Source organism: Leucopleurus acutus (genome assembly GCF_964270905.1).
Source record: "Leucopleurus acutus genome assembly, chromosome: X".
Classification (NCBI taxonomy): domain Eukaryota; kingdom Metazoa; phylum Chordata; class Mammalia; order Artiodactyla; family Delphinidae; genus Leucopleurus; species Leucopleurus acutus.
This window is the reverse complement of record NC_139148.1, coordinates 23,530,172-23,554,303: the sequence shown is the minus strand read 5'-3', so window position 1 is coordinate 23,554,303 and position 24,132 is coordinate 23,530,172.

Genomic DNA, 24,132 nt, shown 5'->3' with positions numbered 1-24,132 from the left:
GTATTATATACAAAATTTAAGAGCTGAAAAGTAATCCTTTTCATATACATAAAATTTGTTGTGTCTCAATGAAAAAGGAAACCAAAATTTCTGAACAAACTAAATAGTCCCATTCTTCCAAAATAAATGATCTCTTCATACTTAAGGATTATTTTAAGATCTCTGATTACTGTGGACAACACAGATTAAATAAAATATTAATTCTATTCTATTCTACCACTTGCAAACTCTGCAACCTTTGTGGACAGCAAAGGGCATCTATTATTATTATGGCTTCTTATCCACCCAATAATCATATATTTCTTCCCACTTATCTTGGAGGAAATACATTTCATACTAGAAAAATACTTTACTTGCCATCATCAGGCCACAGAATGCCTAACAGAGAGATTACTATGTGAAACTGGTTCATGTGTGTGGAAAGTATTCACTTTTACTGGTGACTCTCTATGGCTTAAAGAAAGTATCTATTTTCTAACACCTAACTGCTTTATCTGACACATAACAGGAATTACAGAGGAGTCCAAAATGCTTTTATATTTTACAATTTAAATGACTATTACAAACATCACTCCTACCTCTTCACCTTTGCGGTACCAATTTGATTTATACGGCTAGTTTAGGAAAGCTAAAGCTAAACTGATCCTCATTCTTTGTCCAGAATATATAACTACGTTTTAAGAAGTTGGAAAAACTGCAAACATCAGTCATACACATTAAAAGATAAGATATAGTAAGTTGCATGAATGAAATCAATGTTTTTATTCCTACTTTAATAGGCCAATTGGAATTATAATTAGAGAGTACCCAGGAGTTCCACCAGAATTAAGGACCTGTCAGCATTTTCACTCAATTTTCATCTTTTCCAGGGGTTAACATTTAGCTATTAAAAGAAAATAATCCTTCAGACACATAGTAAATATTCAAAGAGATTTTAAATGACATGTTCTCCTTGACAAATTTGGTTGGTGCCACATTGATCATTTTTAACTTGTAGATAAGTGAGATCAACTTCTACATTAAAGGTTTTTCTTTCTTCTTAAGTGTGGCTAACACGGCCCTCCCTAGGTAATTCCAAAAGTATTCACAGAAAAATATCTCAAATTTATGATTCATTTTGGGAAATACTTGTATTTCATCATAACTAATACATAACCATTATAAAGTACAATATGGAAATATAGACAAAACATATAAGTTTAGTTTTGTTTCCACTTTCCTCATTTTTTATTTGATCATTATCTAGCTTTAATTTGGTATTACATAAACAGATTAAAAATAGAAACTCAATTATTTGCTCCTTCCTGAATACACATTCTTTACAATGTAACTTTGATGTTTCCCCCATTAGAAGATGCAATTTATTATCCCAACTCTAGAATCTGGGCTGCTTTCCTGACTTACTCCTGACTCATGGAATGTGGTGGAAATTACATAGTGCTATTTCCAAGCCTAAGCCTCAAAGAAGCCTTTGGTGCCTCTGCTCTTTCTCTTGGAACCCTGCCCCAGTCACAAGAACAAATCAGAACTAGCCTTCTGGAGAATATGGAACAGAGACATGTCATACTAGCCAAGGCCATTGTAAGCCAGCCAGCCCTCAGCTAATCTGCCAGCTGATCACAAGTCCATGAGAGTTTAAACCAGAACTTTCCAGCTTAGCCCAGCCTAAACTGATGGCCTTACAGAATTGGGAGCTAAGTAAATGGTTCTTGTTTTAAGCCACTAAATTGGAGTGATTTATTATGCAGCAAAAGCTAACTGATACAGATATAAATATTCAAAACAAAGTGCACACAACTTTTTTTAACATCTTTATTGGAGTATAATTGCTTTACAATGGTGTGTTAGCTTCTGCTTTGTAACAAAGTGAATCAGATATACATATACATATATCCCCAACTCTCCTCCCTCTCGAGCCCCGCTCCCACCCTCGCTATCCCACCACTCTAGGTGGTCACACAGCACCGAGCTGATCTCCCTGTGCTAAGCGGCTGCTTCCTACTAGCTATCTATTTTAAATTTGGTAGTGTATATATGTCCATGCCACTCTCTCACCTCATCGCAGTTTACCGTTCCCCCTCCTCGTGACCTCAAGTCCATTCTCTACATCTGTTTCTTTATTCCTGTCCTGCCCCTAGGTTCTTCATAAGCATTTTTTATTATATTCCATATATGTGTGTTAGCATATGGCATTTGTTTCTCTTTCTGACTTACTTCTCTCTGTATGACAGACTCTAGGTCCAACCACCTCACTACAAATAACTCAATTTCATTTCTTTTTATGGCTGAGTAATATTCCATTGTATATATGCGCCACATCTTCTTTAACCATTCATCTGTTGATGGACACTTAGGTAGCTTCCATGTTCTGGCTATTGTAAATAGAGCTGCAATGAACATTATGGTACATGACTCTTTTTGAATTATGGTTTCCTCAGGGTATATGCCTGGTAGTGGGATTGCTGAGTCATATGGTAGTTCTATTTTTAATTTTTTAAGGAACCTCCATACTGTTCTCCATAGTGACTGTATCAATTTACATTCCCATCAACAGTGCAAGCGGGTTCCCATACCCTCTTGTTTTCTCCACACCCTTCCAGTATTTATTGTTTGTAGATTTTTTGATGATGGCCATTCTGACTGGTGTGAGGTGATACTTCATTGTAGTTTTGATTTGCATTTCTCTAATGATTAATGATGTTGAGCATCTTTTCATATGTTTGTTGGCAATCTGTATATCTTCTTTGGAGAAAGGTCTATTTAGCTCTTCTGTCCTTTTTTGGATTGGGTTGTGTGTTTTTTTGATATTTAGCTGCATGAGCTGCTTTTAAATTTTGGAGATTAATCATTTGTCAGTTGCTTCAATTGCAAATATTTTCTCCCATTCTGAGGGTTGTCTTTTCATCTTGTTTATAGTTTCCTTTGTTGTGCAAAAGCTTTTAAGTTTCATTAGGTCCCATTTGTTTACATATGTTTTTATTTCCATTTCTCTAGGAGGTGGGTCAAAAAGGATCTTGCTGTGATTTATGTCATAGAGTGTTCTGCCTATGTTTTCCTGTAAGAGGTTGATAGTGTGTGGCCTTACATTTAGGTCTTTAATCCATTTTGAGTTTATTTTTGTGTATGGTGTTAGGGAGTGTTCTAATTTCATTCTTTTACATGTAGCTGTCCAGTTTTCCCAGCACCACTTATTGAAGAGGCTGTCTTTTCTCCATTGTATCTTTCCTCCTTTACCAAAAATAAGGTGACCATAGGTGCATGGGTTTATCTCTGGGCTTTCTATCCTGTTCCATTTATCTATATTTCTGTTTTGTGCCAGTACCAGACCGTCTTGATTACTGTAGCTTTGTAGTATAGTCTGAAGTCCAGGAGCCTGATTCCTCCAGCTCTGTTTCCGTTTCTCATGATTGCTTTGGCTATTCAGGGTCTTTTCTGTTTCCATATAAATTGCAAAATTTTTTGTTCTCGTTCTGTGAAAAATGCCAGTGGTAGTTTGATACGGATTGCATTGAATCTGTAGATTGCTTTGGGTAGTATAGTCATTTGCACAATGTTGACTTTTCCAATCCAAGAACATGGTATATCTCCCCATCTGTTTGTATCATCTTTAATTTATTTCATCAGTGTCTTATAGTTTTCTGCATACAGGTCTTTTGTCTCCTTAGGTAGGTTTATTCCTACGTATTTTATTCTTTTTGTTGCAGTGGTAAATGGGAATGTTTCCTTAATTTCTCTTTCAGATTTTTCATCACTAATGTATAGGAACAGATTTCTGGGCACTAATTTTGTATCCTGCTACTTTACCAAATTCATTGATTAGCTCTAGTACTTTTCTGGTGGCATCTTTAAGATTCTCTATGTATAGTATCATGTCATCTGCAAACAGTGACAGTTTTACTTCTTCTTTTCGGATTTGGATTCCTCTTATTTCTTTTTTTTCTCTCATTGCTGTGGCTGAAACTTCCAAAACTACGTTGAATTATAGTGGTGAGAGTGGACAACCTTGTCTTGTTCCTGTTCTTAGAGGAAATGGTTTCAGTTTTTAGCCATTGTGAACGATGTTGGGTGTAGGTTTGTCATGTATGGCCTTTATTATGTTGAGGTAAGTTCCCACTCTGCCTACTTTCTGGAGGGCTTTTATCATGAATGGGTGTTGAATTTTGTTGAAAGCTTTTTCTGCATCTATTGAGATGATCATATGGTTTTTCTCCTTCAATCTGTTAATATGGTGTATCACATTGACTGATTTGCATATATTGAAGAATCTTTGCATTCCTGGGATAAACCCCACTTGATCATAGTGTATGATCCTTTTAGTGTGCTGTTGGATTCTGTTAGCTAGTATTTTGTTGAGGATTTTTGCATCTTTGTTCATCAGTGATATTGGCCTTTCTTTCTTTGGGACATCTTTGTTTTTGGTATCAGGGTGATGGTGGCCTCATAGAATGAGTTTGGGAGTGTTCGTCCCTCTGCTATATTTTGGATGAGTTTGAGAAGGATAGTTTTAGCTCTTCTCTGAATGTGTGAGAGAATTCGCTTGTGAAGCCATCTGGTCCTGGGCTTTTGTTTGTTGGAAGATTTTTAATCACAGTCTCAATTTCAGTGCTTTTGATTGGTCTGTTTATATTTTCTATTTCTTCCTGGTTCAGTCTCAGAAGGTTGTGCTTTTCTAAGAATTTGTCCATTTCTTCCAGGTTGTCCATTTTATTGGGATTTAGCTGCTTGTAGTAATCTTTCATGATCCTTGGTATTTCTGCAGTGTCAGTTGTTACTTCCCCTTTTTCATTTCTAATTCTATTGATTTGAGTCTTCTCCCTTTTTTCTTGTTGAGTCTGGCTAGTGGTTTATCAATTTTGTTTATCTTCTCAAAGAAGCAGCTTTTAGTTTTATTGATCTTTGCTATGGTTTCCTTCATTTCTTTTTCATTTATTTCTGCTCTTTATGATTTCTTTCCTTCTGCTAACTTTGGGGATTTTTTTGTTCTTCTTTCTCTGACTTCTTTATGTGTAAGGTTAGGTTGTTTATTTGAGATATTTTTTGTTTCTTGAGGTAGGATTTTATTGCTATAAACTTCCCTCTTAGAACTGCTTTTGCTCCATCGCATAGGTTTTGGGTGATCGTGTTTTCATTGTCATTTGTTTCTAGGTATTTTTTGATTTCCTCTTTGATTTCTTCAGTTATCTCTTGTTATTTAGTAGTGTATTGTTTAGCCTCCATGTGTTTGTATTTTTTACAGATCTTTTCCTGTAATTGATATCTAGTCTGATAGTGTTGTGGTCGGAAAAGATACTTGATATGATTTCAATATTCTTAAATTTACCAAGGCTTGATTTGGGGCCCAATATATGATCTATCCTGGAGAATGTTCCATGAGCACTTGAGAAGAAAATGTATTCTGTTGTTTTTGGATGGAATGTCCTATAAATATCAATTAAGTCCATCTTGTTTAATGTATCATTTAAAGCTTGTGTTTCCTTATTTATTTTCATTTTGGATGATCTGTCCATTGCTGAAAGTGGGGTGTTAAAGTCCCCTACTATGAATATGTTACTGTCGATTTCCCCTTTTATGGCCATTAACATTTGCCTTAGGTATTGAGGTGCTCCTACGTTGGGTGCGTAAATATTTACAAATGTTGTATCTTCTTCTTGGATTGATCCCTTGATCGTTATGTAGTGTCCTTCTTTGTCTCTTGTAATAGTCTGTATTTTAAACTCTATTTTGTCTGATATGAGAATTGCAACTCCAGCTTTCTTTTGATTTCCATTTGCATGGAATACCTTTTTCCATCCCCTCATTTAAGTCTGTATGTGTCCCTAGGTCTGAAGTTGGTCTCTTGTAGACAGCATATATACGGGTCTTTTTCTTGTATCCATTCAGCCAGTCGATATCTTTTGCTTGGAGCATTTAATCCATTTACATTTAAGGTAAGTATCAATATGTATGTTCCTATTACCATTTTCTTAACTGTTTTTGGTTTGGTATTGTAGGTCTTTTCATTGTTTTGTGTCTCCTGCCTAGAGAAGTTCCTTTAGCATTTGTTGTAAAGCTGGTTTGGTGGTGCTGAATTCTCTTAGCTTTCGCTTGTTTGTAAAAGTTTTAATTTCTCCGTCCAATCTGAATGAGATCCTTGCTGAGTAGAGTAATCTTGGTTGTAGGTTTTTCCCTTTCATCACTTTAAATATGTCCTGCCAGTCCCTACTGGCTTGCAGAGTTTCTGCTAAAAGATCAGTGGTTAACCTTACGGGGATTCCCTTGTATGTTATTTGTTGTTTTTTCCTTGATGCTTTTAATATTTTTTCTTGCTATTTAATTTTTGATAGTATTATTAATATGTGTCTTGGCATGTTTCTCCTTGGATTTATCCTGCATGGGACTCTCTGCACTTCCTGGACTTGATTGACTATATCCTTTCCCATGTTAGGGAAGTTTTCAACTATAATCAATTCAAATATTTTCTCAGTCCCTTTCTTTTTCTCTTCTTCTTCTGGAACCCCTATAATTCGAATGTTGGTGTGTTTAATGTTGTCCCAGAGGTCTCTGAGACTGTCCTCAATTCTTTTCATTCTTTTTTCTTTATTCAGCTCTGCAGTAGTTATTTCTACTATTTTATCTTCCAGGTCACTTATCCGTTCTTCTGCCTCAGTTATTCTGCTATCGATTCCTTGTAGACAATTTTTAATTTCATGTATTGTGTTGTTCATCATTGTTTGTTTGCTCTTTAGTTCTTCAAGTCCTTGTTAAATGTTTCTTGTATTTTCTCCATTCTAGTTACAAGATTTTGGATCATCTTTACTATCATTACTCTGAATTCTTTTTCAGGTAGATTGCCTATTTCCTCTTCATTTGTTTGGTCTGGTGGTTTTTTACCTTGCTCCTTCATCTGCTGTGTGTTTCTCTGTCTTCTCTTTTTGCTTAACTTACTGTGTTTGGGGTCTCCTTTTTGCAGGCTGCAGGTTCTTAGTTCCTGTTGTTTTTGGTGTCTGCCCCCAGTGGCTAAGTTTGGTTCAGTGGGTTGTGTAGGCTTCCTGGTGGAGGGGACTAGCGCCTGTGTTCTGGTGGATGAGGCTGGATCCTGTCTTTCTGGTGAGCAGGACTGCATCTGGTGGTGTGTTTTGGGGTGTCTGTGACCTTATTATGATTTTAGGCAGCCTTTCTGCTAGTGGGTGGGGTTGTGTTCCTGTTTTTTTTGCCGTATGCGGTCCTCTCACTGTTGTGACCTCTCCCATTGCGGAGCACAGGCTCCGGACACGAAGGCTCAGCGGCCATGGCTCACGGGCCCAGCTGCTCCGCGGCATGAGTGATCTTCCCGGACTGGGGCACAAACCCGTATCCCCTGCATCGGCAGGCAGACTCTTAACCACTGCGCCACCAGGGAAGCCCCTGTGTTCCTCTTTGGCTAGTTGTTTGACATTTGACAGTTTCCAGCACTGTTGCTTGCTGGTCTTTGAGTGGAGCTGGGTCTTAGTGTTGAGATGGAGAACTCTGGGAGAGATTTCGCCGTTTGATATTTCCTGGAGCCGGGAGGTCTCTGATGGACCAATGTCCTGAACTCGGCTCTCCAACCTCAGAGGCACAGGCCTGACACCCAGCCAGAGCACCAAGACCCTGTCAGCCACATGGCTTTCTTCCTACGCTTCTGCTCCCAGAACTCCAGTATTCTCTCCAGCAGCCACTGTACCATTTAGCATTCTAAGCACTGTGATAATCTCCTTACAAAAACCTGAAGAGTGATCATCATTACCTTAGAATTCAAAAGAAAATGCCTCTACTTGCATTTTTGAAACCACTAGTATTTTAACAGATGAAATTTCTTGTCAAGGAGGATGGGGGTGCTTTTGGATCAAATAGTCTTTAAATCAACTCAAATCACAGATACATACAAAACTTCTAAAAATCTTCTGGTTATTATATCACTTATCAGAATGTGTTGAAGCTGTTATTTAAAACCAAATATAGTCATATTAAAATTGCCTATAAAATAGTCCAAAACATATCAGCTCTCACTCTAAAAATTCATGAGTTTAAAAATAAAAACATTGAATATGCCATGTTAAACTGAAGATCCCTTATGATTAATCTCTATTTTTTGCTACAAGTTTATAAACATGCCAATAATTCCTGCACTACATTAAAAAAAATCTTTATTATGAACTGACCATGGCAACAAGGATACAAAAGTCCACATTTTAAAAATATGAATTTGAATTTCTCCTTAACACTGACATAAAAACAAGCATTGACTAGAGTTGCATCAATCCTTCCCAACGTCTCAAAAAATATGTGCACTGTTACAATAAAAACAGTTCACCAACTGTTTATGTAAAATTATTTGATGAAAAACAAGCATGGCCATATGGCACTGTAGCTCTGCTGTGGGAGCATGAAGAACAATTTTGTAGGCTGTAGTATATAATGGTCATGCTAAGTAGGGTGTCAACTATTGCAGACACTTTACATTAATAGTTAATCTATCCTTTTATCCTCTAAGTACTTACATTTCTTAACAACTTGTAGTTTGGAAACAAGTTTAACAACTCATTTATTAAGAATTAAAATTTGGGGAATGACAAAATATTTGATGTAATGTGGACATACACAGTATTCATTCACTAATTAAAGATATTGTTTACATAATACATTAATTGGATGATAAGAATGTGATAGAGGAGCTGGTTTTCATTTCTAACTAGAGGTTCCAGAAATATGAATGCACTGAAGGTACTACGCCAGTGATTTAGAAGAAGAAAATAATTAGAAAATGTACTTCATTTAAGAACCAAATCCACATACACACTTGCATTCTTAGAGTGTAAGAATTGTACCTTACTCACCTTTATATTTTTTGCAATATCTATTGCTGTGTCATGCACATTGTAACCATGTAGTACATATTTGCTGAATAGAACACTCAGAAAAAAATGAATTATAAATGCCGCTGCCAGACCCTCGAATCCTTAACTTTATCTAGAATTTCTGGAATACTTCAGGGAATAATCCTCATCCATTACGTAGATTGCATAATAGAATGATGTTTATTAGCATATGAAAGTCCAGTATTTTGCCCTCACATTAACTCTCCTTTTTGAGTTGTTTACATATTGGGGGCTAGAGTCAACAGAAAGACAAAAGTGAATGGCCTGACTCTCATTAGCAAATCAGACTACTTAACTTAAGATCCTGGAAAAGAAGGTGGAAACCAAAATGGAGAAGAAAACAGCCAGGTTAGAATCCAGTCATTCACATTTGTATGTTTTGGTCGATACCCTGAAAAAAGATGTTTCTTGACATGTGGCTGTGTCATTAATAACTTTAAAATGTCAACTGAGTGTCATGGTGACATTAATAACTGAGAAAGAAACCGCAGCAGATATAGTTTTGTAAGAAAAATGTTGCAGACATACCATCTATTTCTTAAATGCTTATCCTCTGTGGTTTTCATGGTTCATTTGATACACGAACGCCGAGTTTAAACTCATGATCTGTGTGGTCCCCCCCACCGCATATGAATTCCAGGACAAAGATGTTACTCTTTTATTTCAGAGACTTAGAACTCCACATTAAAGTATTTCAGATTCACCATGACTTCCTTGTTTACACATGGGAAGCACACTGATGTGCAGATGATTATAACAAGGGGCATTGGAAGAAGGCTACAAACTCTGGTATGGATAGCTGGTATTGGTTCATGGAATATAACAACTATAACTAATAAGGGTGTTTTATGAAAGTAACTTGAAAGCTATTCAAGGGGACAAGTTTTTAAGTTGTTATAGGCACAAATAGTGAGATCACATAGCTTAATATTTGAATGATGGGACAATTAAATACTGGAATCACAGAACTTTCAAGACTTCAGTCAATGACAGTCACAATGGAGCAAAGCTCATAAAATTGGAAGAGACTCTAAGATACAACATCATTATCCCTCTATGATATTCATGTTTAAGAAAGATTAAACTTTTTAGGTGACCTTGTTTCACATGCTACACAAAAATCTATCAAAAAGACTATTTTCTGGGAGCGCACACCTTTTTATTGACTTTTACTATGGCGTGATTAAGGTAACTGATTTTTATCAATTTAAAATACTTTTTTTTTTTTACAAGAGAGTCTGCTGCTCATTTCTTCACTATGAGATGTAGTGTTTTTAGTAAAATGTTAGATACATATATATTTAAGATTTCAAGGTACACACAATATTTGAGAAGGCAACAGTATGAATATTGAGACATGTGCTCACCCAGAATGGGTGATGATAATTGGTCAACTAAAATACTAATTTGTGAAATAAAAATCAACTGCTATTAGGAGATAAGAATACATTTAAGGGGGAGTTCAGATGTCTTGATTTGTGGATAAATATTGTATATATATATTTTTAAAATTCATTATAAGCTATTCAGATATTAAAATTAAGCATGCTTACTTTTAAAAGTAAGGGATTGCGCTCTCCTGGGCTGGGCCTAAGCCGCGCCAGACGAGGGACGGACGTTCCTGGCGAATGGGACCTCTCTTCTCATTCTGTTCGCGGGCTCCTCCCCGCTCTTTTCACACACACCCCCACCCGCCGGTCAAGGGATGTGTGGAAGGCAGGGGTGTGGCCTCCCGCCCTTACCCTCGGTCTCCGGGCCCCTGCCTCGCGTTGTCTGCAGGCCGTCGTCCTCTGACGCTGCAGACGCTCTCGCTTCACGTCCTTCGCATGCGCCTTGCGAGGTGTCCGCCCTACGTTAGAGGGGGCGGTCCCGCCGCCGCTCTGCGTGCCCCGGTCGGCGCGTGAGCGTGCCTTGCCTGGCCCTCTGTGGTGCCCCTGGAGCGCTCCAGGTTGTCCCTCAGGTGCCCGAGGCCGAGCGGTGGTGTCGTTCCCCTTTCCCAGCGTGCTCCTCGGGTTCCCGCCACGGTGGTGTGTCCTGTGAGTGCCTCTCTTGCGGCGGTCGAGAAGGTAAGGGAGGTGTGCCTGACCCCCCCTCCCCCCGCCTCGGTGAGGCCAGGTGCCGCCTCATCGTGGTCGTCCTCTCACGGTGCACTGTGGGGGACTGACTTTGGCCAGGCGAACGCCACGTGTGCCCCTCCTTGTGGGACGGTCGCACGCGGGCTTGGGTGCCATCGTGGTGGGCCGGGGCCTGCTACAGGGGGGCTGTCACGCTTCTCAGGCTTGCTTCTCCCTTCAAGAGCCAGGTGGACGAGCCTAGGGGCAGCAGAGGTTGTGCGCCGGCCGTGGCAGCCAACGCTCCTGTGGGCCTTGTGCTTACCCATACCGCAGACCCCTCCCCCCACCCAGTCGAGGACTTGGCGGCTCGTGGAGTGCCTCCGTGGACCCGAAGGGGAGACAATGGGTGGGGGATGATGCACCCTCAGTGAGAAAGCCTTCTCTAGCGATCCGAGAGGGAGCCTTGGGGTACCGGACCCCCCCAGCTGCTGCCCCTCCCAAGCGTGCAGTGGCCACCATGGCGACTGCCATAGCACGTAGGCAGAGCCCCTCGCCTTCGCTGGAGGGGTGCACCGCCCCGCGGTGGGGCCGAGCGCCCCTCTTTGCCAAAAAAAAAGAGAGGGATTACCCAAAGAAGAAAAAAAAATCGCCCATAATTTCATATCGAGAGATAGTCTATAAAGATATATTTTAAAAGTTTATTCACGGTATTTTACATTTTCTATAATATTTGTGGAAAACACTTTCTGCGTCTGTATTTTTACTTTGTTCATTTAATTTACATACAGAATTTTACTTTTTTGTAGTTAAAGCTATCATATTTATCATTCATATAAGATTTCTGAATTTGGAGTCATATTATAAAGGTTGTTTTCTCTCCCAAATTATCTTTAATATTCTTCTATTTTTTTAACCTTTAAATTTATAATATATTTACCAGGCAAAATCATAAACAGCTGGTCTGCAATTTTTCTTGGATTTTTTTTATTCATGAAGTGAAGTTTTTGTTGTTTCTATTGCTTTAGTTGTTAATGTGTGTGTTTAGAAACTTACTATTGAAATTCAGTGTCCATAAAAACAAAAACAGTGAGCTGATCATAGATACAGCTCAGTGTATTTTCAAAAACTGAACACATCGTGTAACTGTCATCCAGATCAAGAAAAAGAACCACAGCAGAGACAGTACTGTGAAAAAAAAGTTGCAGAAATGCCATCTGTTCCTAAAATTCAGAAGTCCCCAACATACCTCCTTCCAGTTGCTACTCCTTCCAAAACATAACTACTATCCTAATTTTTTAAAGTTCTAAGAGATAAATTTGCCAGTTTTTGAGCTTTATATAAATTGAAGCAATGAAAATAACTGCTTTTCATATGATTATTGACCATTTGGATATTCTCTTTTATAAAGTGCTTATTGAAGTCTTTTGTCTATTTTTCTATTGGGTTGTCTGTCTCTTTTTCTTATTGTTTCATAGCAGTTCTCTCTGTAGTTTGGACATAAGGACTTAGAAGTTTGTGCTGAACTTATCTTTTCCTATTTCTTGGCTTGCTTTTTCATTCTCTTAATAGTGTATGTTGATACCAAAAGTATGGCAATCTTAATGTACCCTATTTTATCACTTTTAAAATTTTTGATTATTGTTTTTTGTGTCCTATTTAAGAAATTGTTGTCTATTCCATGGTTATGAAGATATTCTACCACATATTCTTCTAAGCACTATATGTGTATTTTTCACTGAAGTATAATTGACATATTGTTTTAACTCTCACAGTTAGATATGCAATTCATCTACAACTAAGTTTTTTATTATGTGAGGTAGAAATCAAGTTTTTTCCTCCCTCATAAATACTCAGTTGATCCAGTACCTTTTACAAATAGGCACTTCTTTTTTAATGCATTCAGTTGTCATAAATCAAGTGCTCATATATATGTGGATCTATTTCAAAGATCTCTGGTCTTTTCTATTGGCCTAATTTACTCTTCTTTTATAAACACCATATTGTCTTAATTACTGTGGTTTTTAAATCATTTCTGATATCTGGTAGTGTAGGTAATGAAATTTTGCTCTTCTTCAAGATTGCCTTGGCTATACTTGGCTCTTCATGTTTCTATACACATTTAGAGTCAGCTTGTCAATTTCCATTTTTAAAAAGCGGCAGAAATTTTGATTGGTAGTGCATTGATTCAGTAGGAGGAGACTTGACATCTTTAAAACATTCCGTTCTTCAGTCAATGAATAATTATTTAGATCTTCTTTAATTTCTCTCAGCTATATTTTGGAAGGACATCTTGCTCACATTTGTTAAATTTACTTCTGGATATTTTATTTTTTTTAGATGACTTAGTAAATGTTTTTATTAATCTCATTTTTATTTGTTTATTTAAAGGATAATATAGGAATACAAGTAATTTCTTTATCTTCAACTTGTGTCCCAGCCTTGATGATTTTACTTACTACTTGTAAATATTTTGTCTATAGATTCTTTAAAGTTTTATGTAAAACATTTTATGGTTTTTAATTGCAATTAATAACCATTTAATTCTTTCATTTGAATCCTTAGGTCTTTTTTTATTGAAGTGCAGTTTATTGACAATATTGTGTTAGTCTCAGGTGTACAGCAAAGTGATTCAGTTATATATATATTTTTTTTTTTCAGATCATTTTCCATTATAGATTATTACAAGATATTGAATATAATTCCCTGTGTTATACAGTATCTCCTTCTTGCTTATCTATTTTATATATAGTAGCTTGTATCTGTTAATCCCATACTCCTAATTTATCCCTCCCCCATCCCTTTCCTCTTTGGTAACCATAAGTTTTATTTCTATGTCTGTGATTCTGTTTCTGTTTTGTGTATAGATTCATATGTATTTTTTTTTTTTTATAAATTTATTTATTTATTTATGGCTGTGTTGGGTCTTGGTTGCTGTGCACGGGCTTTCTCTAGTTGCGGCGAGCGGGGGCTACTCTTTGTTGCGGTGCATGGGTCTCTCACTGCGGTGGGTTCTCTTGTTGAGGAGCATGGGCTCTAGGCGCGCAGGCTTTAGTAGTTGTGGCATGTGGGCTCAGTAGTTGTGGTTCATGGGCTCTACAGCGCAGGCTCAATAGTTGTGGAACATGGGCCTAGCTGCTCCACGGCATGTGGGATCCTCCCGGACCAGGGCTTGAACCCGTGGCCCCTGCATTCACAGGTAGGTTCCTAACCACTGTGCCACCAGGGAAGTCCCTGTATTATTTTTTAGATTCCACGTATAAGTGATAACATATAATACTTGTCTTTGTCTAAATTATTTCATTTAGTATGATATACTCTAGGTCCATCCATTTTGCTGCAAATGGCAATATTTCATTCTTTTTCATGGCTGAGTAATATTCCATTGTATATGTATACCACATCCTCTTAAACCAATCGTCTGTTGATGGGCACTTGAGTTATTTCCATGTCCTGACTATTGTATATAGTGCTGCTATGAACATTGGAGTGCATGTATTTTTTTCAGCTTATCGTTTTCTCCAGATATATGCCCAGGAGTGGGATTGCTGGATCATATGATAGCTCTATTTTTAGTTTTTTAAGGAACCTCCATACTGTTCTCCATAGTGGCTGCACCAGTTTACATTCCCACCAGCAGTGTAAGAGGGTTTCCTTTTCTCCACACCCTCTCCAGCGTTTATGATTTGAAGACATTTTGATGATAGCCATTCTGATCAGTGTGAGGTGATATCTCATTGTGGTTTTGATTTGCATTTCTCTAGTGGTTAGCGATGTTGAGCATCTGTTCATATGCCTGTTAGCCATCTGTATGTCTTCTTTGGAAAAATGTCCAGGTCTTCTGCCCATATGCTAATTCTTGCAACCCTAGTTATGAAGGGAGTATGTAATAAAATGGTGGCAGATGGGTCGGGTTTGAAGAGTTCTGTGCACCATGATATGGAGTACTGAAGTTACTCCATAGGGACAAATAGTTTTAAATAGAGTTATAACAAAGTAGGCTTCCAAAGAAGAGTGAAAGGGGGACCTGAAGCCTTTAAGCAGCCACGCCTTAGTAATAGCGTGAACAAAGCCCATTTTGCTTTCCAAATATCTCACCTGTAACACACACTTGGTGGCTGGCATCACCTCTAACATAGCTGGGGTGTGATGGATATTTCCTTTGCACATTGCCAGCATCTCTCTGCTTGCTTTTTACCTCAGAGGATTCTCCAAAACTGGGAGTACTTTTTCTGGGATTTCCCCCTTTTCTGTTTCACTGACCCTATTCTTTCACTCCTACTTCTGAGGATCAACATTCCTGCTTTCAATTTCTTGTCTTGGGTTCTGTTCCTGAGTTCACTTAAACTAAGACATTATCTTTCTCCATTTCTTTGAAAAAAGCAGGGCTGAATAGTCCTTGATTTATTTGCAAGCTACCTGTTCTACTTAATGAAGTTTGGGTGTTCCCTAGAAGCAGAGCTTAGTGCAGCTAGACTGAAAGTCTTTAGTAGTCATTGTACAAGATAACTTGAAATGATCCCACATTTTATCATTCATATGTGAAAAAAACTTGATAGGGTCTTCCTAAAGTTGGCAATAATTCTTTTGAATCCTTATGTCTTAATGTATGTATATATGTATGTGTCCTTACGTTTTTTTGGTTTTGTTTTGTCTTGCTTTTAAATGGCATTCTTTCTGCCTCAGGATTTTTTTTAATTGAAGTATAGTTGATTGACAATATTGTGTTAGTTTCAGGTGTACATCAAAGTGATTCAGTTATACATCTAGATATATTTTTTTCAGATTATTTTCCATTATAGATCATTATAAGGTATTGAATATAGTTCCCTGTGTTATATAGTAACTCCTTGTTACTTCTCTATTTTATGTATAGCAGTTTGTATCTGTTAATCCCATACTCCTAATTAACTGTTCTATGCTACTCTAATATATAATACTCCATCTTACTTCTTTCCCTATCTCCCTGGAGGTTTTGATTTATTTATTCATTATTGATAGTTTTATTTAATTACATTGTGATTAGTGACTATAATTTACATTATTTAAATTTTTGGAATTTCCTTAAAGTTACTTTGTGGTCTAGTATATGGTCAATGACTTTAAATGTTCCCTGTGTGCCTGAAAAAAATGCGTGTGATGAATTTATTGGATAAAATGTTCTTTATATATTCTGTACCTCAAATTTAAAACTGTTAAGATGTCCTGCATTTTATAGATGTTTCACCTGCTTGATCTATCTGTTCAGAGAGGCATACTAAATATATTAAGGATTTCTATGTATAGGATCATGTTATTATCAAACAGTAACAGTTTTACTTCTTCCCTTCCAATTTGGATGCCTTTTTTTTTTTTTCTTTTCTGACTTACGGTGGCTAGGACTTCCAACTGTATGTTAAATAGCAGTAGCAAGAGTGGACATCCTTGTCTTGTTCCTGATCCTAGAGAAAAAGGTTTCAGTTAGTTACCATTGACTGTGATGTTAGCTTTGGATCTGTCATAAATGGCCTTTATTATGTTCTCTCTATACCCACTTTATTGAGAGTTTTTAATCATAAATGGATGTTGAATTTTGCCAAATGCTTTTTCTCCATCTATTGAGATGATCATGTGATTTTTATCCTTCGTTTTGTTAATGTGGTGTATCACTTTGATTGATTTGCGTATATTGAACCCTGGAATAAATCCCACTTGATCATGATGTATGCTCTTTTTTATGCATTATTAAATTCATTTATTTAATATTTTTGCATCTGTGTTCATCAAAGATATTGGCCTGTAATTTTGGTTTTTTGTGGTGTTTTTGGTTTTGGTTTTGGTTTTGGTCTTGGCTTCATAGAATGAGTTTGGAAGTGTTCCCTTCTCTGATTTTTTGGAAAGTTTGAGAAGGATAGGTGTTGACTCTTCTTTAAATGTTTGGTAGAATTCCCCTGTAGAGCTGTCTGGTCCTGGACTTTTGTTTGTTGGGAGTTTTTTGATTAATGATTCAATTTCAATACTAGTAATTGGTCTGTTCAGAATTACTGTCAATTTCTCCCTTTATGCCTGTTAATATTTGCTTTGTATATTTAGGTGCCCCTATATTCGGTAAATATGTGTTTACAAATGATATATCCTCTTCTTGGATTGACCTCTTTATAGTTATATAATTCCCTTCTTTGTCTCTTGTTATAGACTTTAAAAAAATCTACTTTGTCTGATATGAGTATTGCTACCCCAACTTTCTTTTTATTTCCATTTTCATGGAATATCTTTTTCCATCCTTTCACTTTCCGTCTCTCTGTGTCTTCACCTCTGAAATGATTCTCTTGTAAGTAGCATATAGATGGGTCTTTTAAAAATTCAGTCAGCCACCCTATGTCTTTTGATTGGAGCATTTAGTCCATTTACATTTAAAATGATTATTGGTAGGTATGTACATATTGACGTTTTGTTACTTGTTTTCTGTTGTGTTTTTAGTTCTCTGTTTTTTCCTTCGTTTTTAGTCTCTTCCCTTGTGGCTTGATGATTTTCTTTAATATTATGTTTGTGTTCTTTTTTAATTTTTTGTATGTATTGTAGGTTTTTGATATGTGGTTATCATGAGTTTCATATATACCAACCTATAAATATACCTACTTGTCTTAAACTGATAGTTGTTTAAGTTCAAGCATATTCTCAAAGTTCTACCTTTTTTACCACGCCCCCATATTTTATATTTTGGTGTCATATTTTACATCTTTATGTGTATCCCTGAACTGTTTATTGTAGTTATATTTGATGTACAATTTTTGTTTTTATACTATCTTATTTAACTGGTTGACCAACTGCCTTTACTATATATTTATCTTTACCAGTGAGATTTTTTCCTTCAAACATTTTCTTATTTCTTGCTATGGCCTTTTCTTTTACACTTAAAGGAGACCTTTTATCATTTCTTGCAAGGCTGGTTTAGTGGTGCTGAACCTTTTTAGTTTTTGCCTGTCTGGAAAACTCTTTATCTTTCCTTCAATTTTGAATGACAACCTTGCTGGGTAGAGTATACTTGGTTGTAGGTTTTTTTCTTTTCAGCATTTTAAATATATCATGCCACGCCCTTCTGCCTTGCTTGCAAAGTTTCTGCTGAAAAATCAGCTGATGGCCTTATGGGGATTCCACATACATGTGACTCTTTGTTTTTCTCTTGTTGCTTTTAAAGTTCTCTCTTTAACTTTTGCCATTTTGTTATACTTTGGTGTGGGTTCATCTTATATGGGATTTTCTGTGCTTCCTAGAACTGGATATCTGTTTCCTTCTTCAGGTTAGGGATGTTTTCAGCCATAATTTCATCAAGTAAGTTTTCTACCCTTTTCTCTCTCTCTTCTCCCTCTGGGACCCCTATAATGCGAGTGTTAGTATGCTTGATATTATGTGAGAGGTCCGTTAAACAATTGTAATTAAACATTTTTCTTTTCTTTTGGCTGCTCTGATTGGCTGATTTCCACTATTCTGTCTTCCAGGTAGCTTATGCATTCTTCTGTATCACCAAATCTGCTGTTAATTCCTTCTAGTGTATTTTTCATTTCAGTTATTTATATTTTACAGTTCTTTGTTGAAATTTTTATTATGTTCCTGTATTCTTTTCCCGAGTTCAGTGAGCATTTGTGTTGCATTGCTTTGAATTCTGTATCAGGTAAATTACTTACCTCAGTTTCATTAGGGTTTCTTGTTATCTGGGGTTTCATCTTTTTTTGTTTGGAACCTACTCCTCTATCTTCTTTTTGTTTGACTTTCTCTGTATGAAATTAGGTGAAACAATTGTTTATCTAATTGTCTTGATAGTGTATCCTTGTGTGGAAGCATCCCTATGTAGTCTTGGTGTGTCCAGTGGATTTGGTGGGAGAGCTGAATTTGAAGTCAGCACTGGCCACATCTTCTCCTCGGGTGCATTGTCAGCTGCCATCTTGGTGGAGTGTAAGGCTGGAGTTAGAGGGGCCAGAGCCTGAGCCAGGTGTGTGTGGTTGTTTTTCCCAGGCTCAATGGCAGGCATCACCCTAATGAGGTTGGGGCCAAGGTCCGAGGGGCTAGAACTGCAAATATGAGCTAGCTCCCTGGTGCAATGGTGGTCCCTGCCTTGGTTGGGGTTGGAGCTGTACCCCAGGAAGTAGAGCCACAAATCTGAGCTAGCTCCATTTCTCCCCTGTACAGATAGCAGTCTGTGCCTTGGTCAGGAGCAGTGCCAGAGCAGGAGGGGATGGAGCAGGAGCTTGGTACAGTCTAAGGGGCATTCTGGGGTGGTCCTGGTAGGCCAACTGGAGCATCAGGCAGTTTTCAATCTGCGGCTTTCACACTAGGACTGAGAGCAAGTCTGTGCACAAGCAGAGTCTCTATTTTCTACAGCCCTCTAGTAAACCCCACTGGTTTTCGAACCAGCCAAGGGGGCTCATCTTCCTAGTTCTGGACCCCAGGGCTGGGCTACCACATACGGAGTTTGAATCCCTCACTTCTTAGGAAGGATTCCCGAGCCTGTGATATCCTCCTCCTCTTCTGGTTCAACTGCCAGGGGTGTGGGTCCTGACTAGATCTTTTCTCCTCCCCTCCTTCCAGACTCTGTGTGGTTCTTTCTTTGTAACCTTGGTTGTAGAAGAGCCATTCTGCTAGTCTTCAGGTTGTTTTCAGAGAGAGTTGCTCTATATGTAGTTGTAGTTTTGATTTGTTCATGTGGGGAGATGAGTTCAGGGTCTTCCTAGTCTGCCATTTTGATCCTTCCTCTCCTGGAATTCATCTTTTGGTCACATAGCCTCTGAGCCTATCATAGGCATTATTTGCCTTTCAGCTGCTGGCAAAGGAGAGCATGTAGTATTGCAAGTACTGCTTTCACCTATTTGGATTTCTGTCTTCTCCAGGATATTGGCTCTCTATTTCCTCATGATCTTGTAGGCTTTCCGATTGTATTTTTTTTCTTGTCCAGATCTTTTAGTTATGCTTATTGGGGTGCAGGTTATGGATTATGCAGTCTATCATTTCAATCAACTTTAGGGGGCTTTTTTAGTCATGATCTTATAATATCGACACATGAGTGTATGTTCCATCTCTAATTAGGCTTCCCCTGCATGTAAATTTTCTAGGGCAAAAACTATATATGAAACTTTCTCTGGAAAGTACAGAAATTGGTGCAAGTTTAGCAAGGATTATTTATTCAATAATATGTAAGAAAGCTCTTTGTAAGTTTCTGAGCCATCAAATTGTGTTTCCTTTCTTTTTGACTGTGAAAAGATTTATTATTGTTAGGTTAATCCTCTTAAATGTAAATATTGAAATATATAACAATAAAAAGGCTAAGCAAAAAGCTTAAACCCACTTGGCTGCAGCAGGATAGATGGTTATTCATGTCTACCTCTAGAAAACCATACTATAAACAATGCTAGAACCAACTGGAAAAAAAAAACAACCTGACATACTGGAAATACTGCACCATGCTGTACTTCTTAGCTGATCATTTAATTACTTTAATTCAACAACTTTTACTAAATATCTGTATGTGGCAGGCACCATCCTATGTACTGGGGATATAGAACATGCTGTCCCTATTCTCAAAGACACCAAAGTCCCATGGTAGCAACTGTCTAATAGATACTTGTGCAACAGTGTGGTGAGTTATCTGGTAGAGACAATGATATTAAGTTCTCAGAGTCCTGGGGGTAAAAGGATTGATTGACAGCATCACAGCTTTGAAAAATTAGTGTGTCTTTCCCCTCATCCCAGCTAAGGATGTGCATAAAAGCCAATTCCATGTGCAATTCCTCCTTTCTTCTCTCCTCTGTTTCCCAAGAGAGAATGGCATCATTCCTAAGTTTCCTCCACTACTGCATCTTTATTTTTGAATAGAATCCCTAAATGATTCCAATAAAAAAAGCCATGGGAAGAAATGACATGTACAAATATGGAAAAAAGAGGTGAAAGTAAACAAATACATATTTTTGAAAAACCATCAAAGAAAGAATAAAGCATCAAGGAGATGGCAGCTATTGTTTCTTTTCTGTGACAATCTTACAGCCTTCAAAATAACTTTCAAATACATTTATGAAACAATTCAAATTTTATTTCCTTTTATCCATTATGAAAATTTACATGCTGATCCCATTTAAAACTTTACTGATAATTGAAATTCTTGATATTGAGTTTATTGTTATACAATATCTTGAATTCAAATTCTCTAAAAAATTGAACCTTCATGTAAAAGTGAGTTTTTTGAAATAAACTAACTCATGGCATTATTTCAGCTCAAAAGTTTATAAAGTATGTTGTTTGAATAACTTTAATTAATTTTAATGAAATTTAGTCCTAGAGAAGTTGGATATATTAGCAAAAGGCTTTGATTATTTAAATAAAGATAAAAGGCCAACATTTTAAGGACAGTACAGATTCAAAACAAATCTACTTCAACAAATAAAGGAATATGAAACCAAATTATCTGTAATCCTTCACTGAAACAAAAAAAAGAAAAGTAATAAAATGAGTTCACTTAGATCAATGCTGGTACTCCAACTAGTCATGTATTCTAACATATTAATTTCCTTCCATTCTTCTTCTGAAAGTATTAGCAAAGGAATCTCATTTTAAAATATACTTGCATCTGTTAATTTCAGTCTGCCTTCCCAATAAAATATGAAAATGAGCTTTTAAAATATTAACATGATTAATCTAAGACAAGTATATTAAAAATATAGGTTTATATATTAAAAAGTACAAAAACAGTTTGGTTGAGAGTTACTTTATTTTCATCATATCTGTGTTTACTTATATATCCTGAGGACTTTTGATGAAAATATACTTTTAAAGTATGAAAGCTTTTCTAATACTCATAACCTCATAAAATGTTCTTCTGCGACCACTAATTATGTATTATTTATCAAAGATAAATAAATTAAGCTCAATGATTTTCTGGTATATATGAGGCAATCCACTTTATACATCTAGGCTGAGAATTAAGATACACAAATCAATATATATGAACTTTTGTACGTCCCTTTTTATAGTTATTTCATTTACTAGATATTAAAGTGCTCTTTTTTTTTTTTTTTTTTTTTTTGCGGTACGCGGGCCTCTCACTGTTGTGGCCTCTCCCGTTGCGGAGCACAGGCTCCGGACGCGCAGGCCCAGCAGCCATGGCTCACGGGCCCAGGCGCCCCGCGGCACATGGGATCTTCCCGGACCGGGGCAGGAACCCGTGTCCCCTGCATCGGCAGGCAGACTCTCAACCACTGCGCCACCAAGGAAGCCCTAAAGTGCTTTTTTAGTGGGAAGATAGAAGTATTAGATATAAAGAGGAGCAGAAGGAAATGTTAATGTCTTTATTTTCAACTTACACTTGTTTCTTATAATGATGACTTAAAAAAAAGAATTCTTTTAAAAAAAATTTTTTTTGGCTGCATTGGGTCTTTACTGCTGCTTGCAGGCTTTCTCTAGTTGCAGTGAGCGGAGGCTACTCTACGTTGCAGTGGCTTCCCTTGTTGCAGAGCATGGGTCCTAGGCATGCGGGCTTCAGGAGTTGTGGCACACAGGCTCAGGAGTTGTGCCTCAGGGGCTCTAGAGCGCAGGCTCAGTAGTTGTGGCGCACGGGCTTAGTTGCTCCACGGCATGTGGGATCTTCCTGGACCAGGGCTCGAACCCATGTCACCTGCATTGGTAGGCGGATTCTTAACCACTGCGCCACCAGGGAAGTTCTTATAATGATAACTTTTGAATGATTTCTGCTCCATCTCCTGTGTAGCTGGTTATTAAATAATAGTTTTAATTAAAAAATATATATTAGCTAGGGACCAGGCATAGAAAGAATTTAAGCTATGGAGTTCAATAGAGGGAATTTAATACTGGGAATATAATGTTCAAAAAGTGTTAGAAGAACTGAAAGGGCAAACAAGGGACTACAAGGCAGTCTGGCTATTAGCCAGGAGGATTACTATCACTGTTAGCAGTTTACCATTGCTAAACTTAGTGCTGGAGAGTCAAGGATAGGAAACAGTGGCACAAAGGAATGGGAGTAAAGGCCTTCTGATAGGAACTGGGACTTAGGATGGAGGAGAGTTGCTGGAAGTTACAATGACAAGGAGATGCAGCCACACCAAGATGGCAATCTAAAGCAGAGAGGTGGGAGAAATACCCTAGAATCTGGTTTCCACTCTCCACTCACCCTCAAATATTCTGATTCTGGCTCCCATGGGCAGAACTCAGTTAGTCACTAATTGGTAAGGGAGCATGGGCTATGTAGTCGTGGGGCTCGGTCCCCTGAGACACAGAGTACAGCAGGAGAAAAGAAGGACGTGACCCTTAGAGCATATTGGCCATTAAACAGATCAATATATTCTAAATAGTTAGTACCTCTAATGGTATTCTTTTCTAGCATAACATCACATTCTAAAATTTGTACAAGGTTGGAAAATAACCAGACTACAGCTGACAAACTCAATACGTATAGGGGTTCAAGGTAGTGTGGGAAGTCTTGAAAATATAAAAATGAAACAATTCATCAAAAAAGTATTTGAAAAAGGAAGTATTAACTCTACTTAAAAATGAACAAATGGAAAATATAATGATCCTTGCTTAACGCAATGATGAATACCTTTGTATTATCTATATTACAAAACAATTTGCATCTAACTCTGAAATTTGACAAAAGTGATGTTGCTACCATGTTTCTTGGAATTGCACTGCTAGTCCTGGCATATGGAATAATGTGGGAAAACAAAATGAGATATAGCTATTGTAAAATAGTAAAGAAAATTACCATTATTTGCAAAAGATATTATCTGCATAAAAACTCAGAAAATTGTCTAAAAAAGTTATCACAACTTAAAATGCATTTTATTATTAAGAATAAAAAGTAAATATTGTGAAAAATTCTATGTATTATCAAAAGTAACATAGAAATATAATGAAAAATATACTCCATTCATAACAATAACAAAAAGTTGGTAATACTCTGGTATAAAACATGGATGTGAACTTCATGAAAATTTCTATACACTTTATACTTTATGAGTAAATAGACTCATATCAGGCTTGTGATAGTTAACTTTAACTGGTCAACTTGACTGGCCACAGGGTGCCCAGATTAAATATAATTTATTTGATGTCTGTGACACTGTTTCCTAATGAGATTAGCATTTGAATTGGAAGACTCAGTAAAGTAATTGCCCTGTCCAACATGAGTGAGCATCATCCAATCCAATGAAGACTTCACTAGA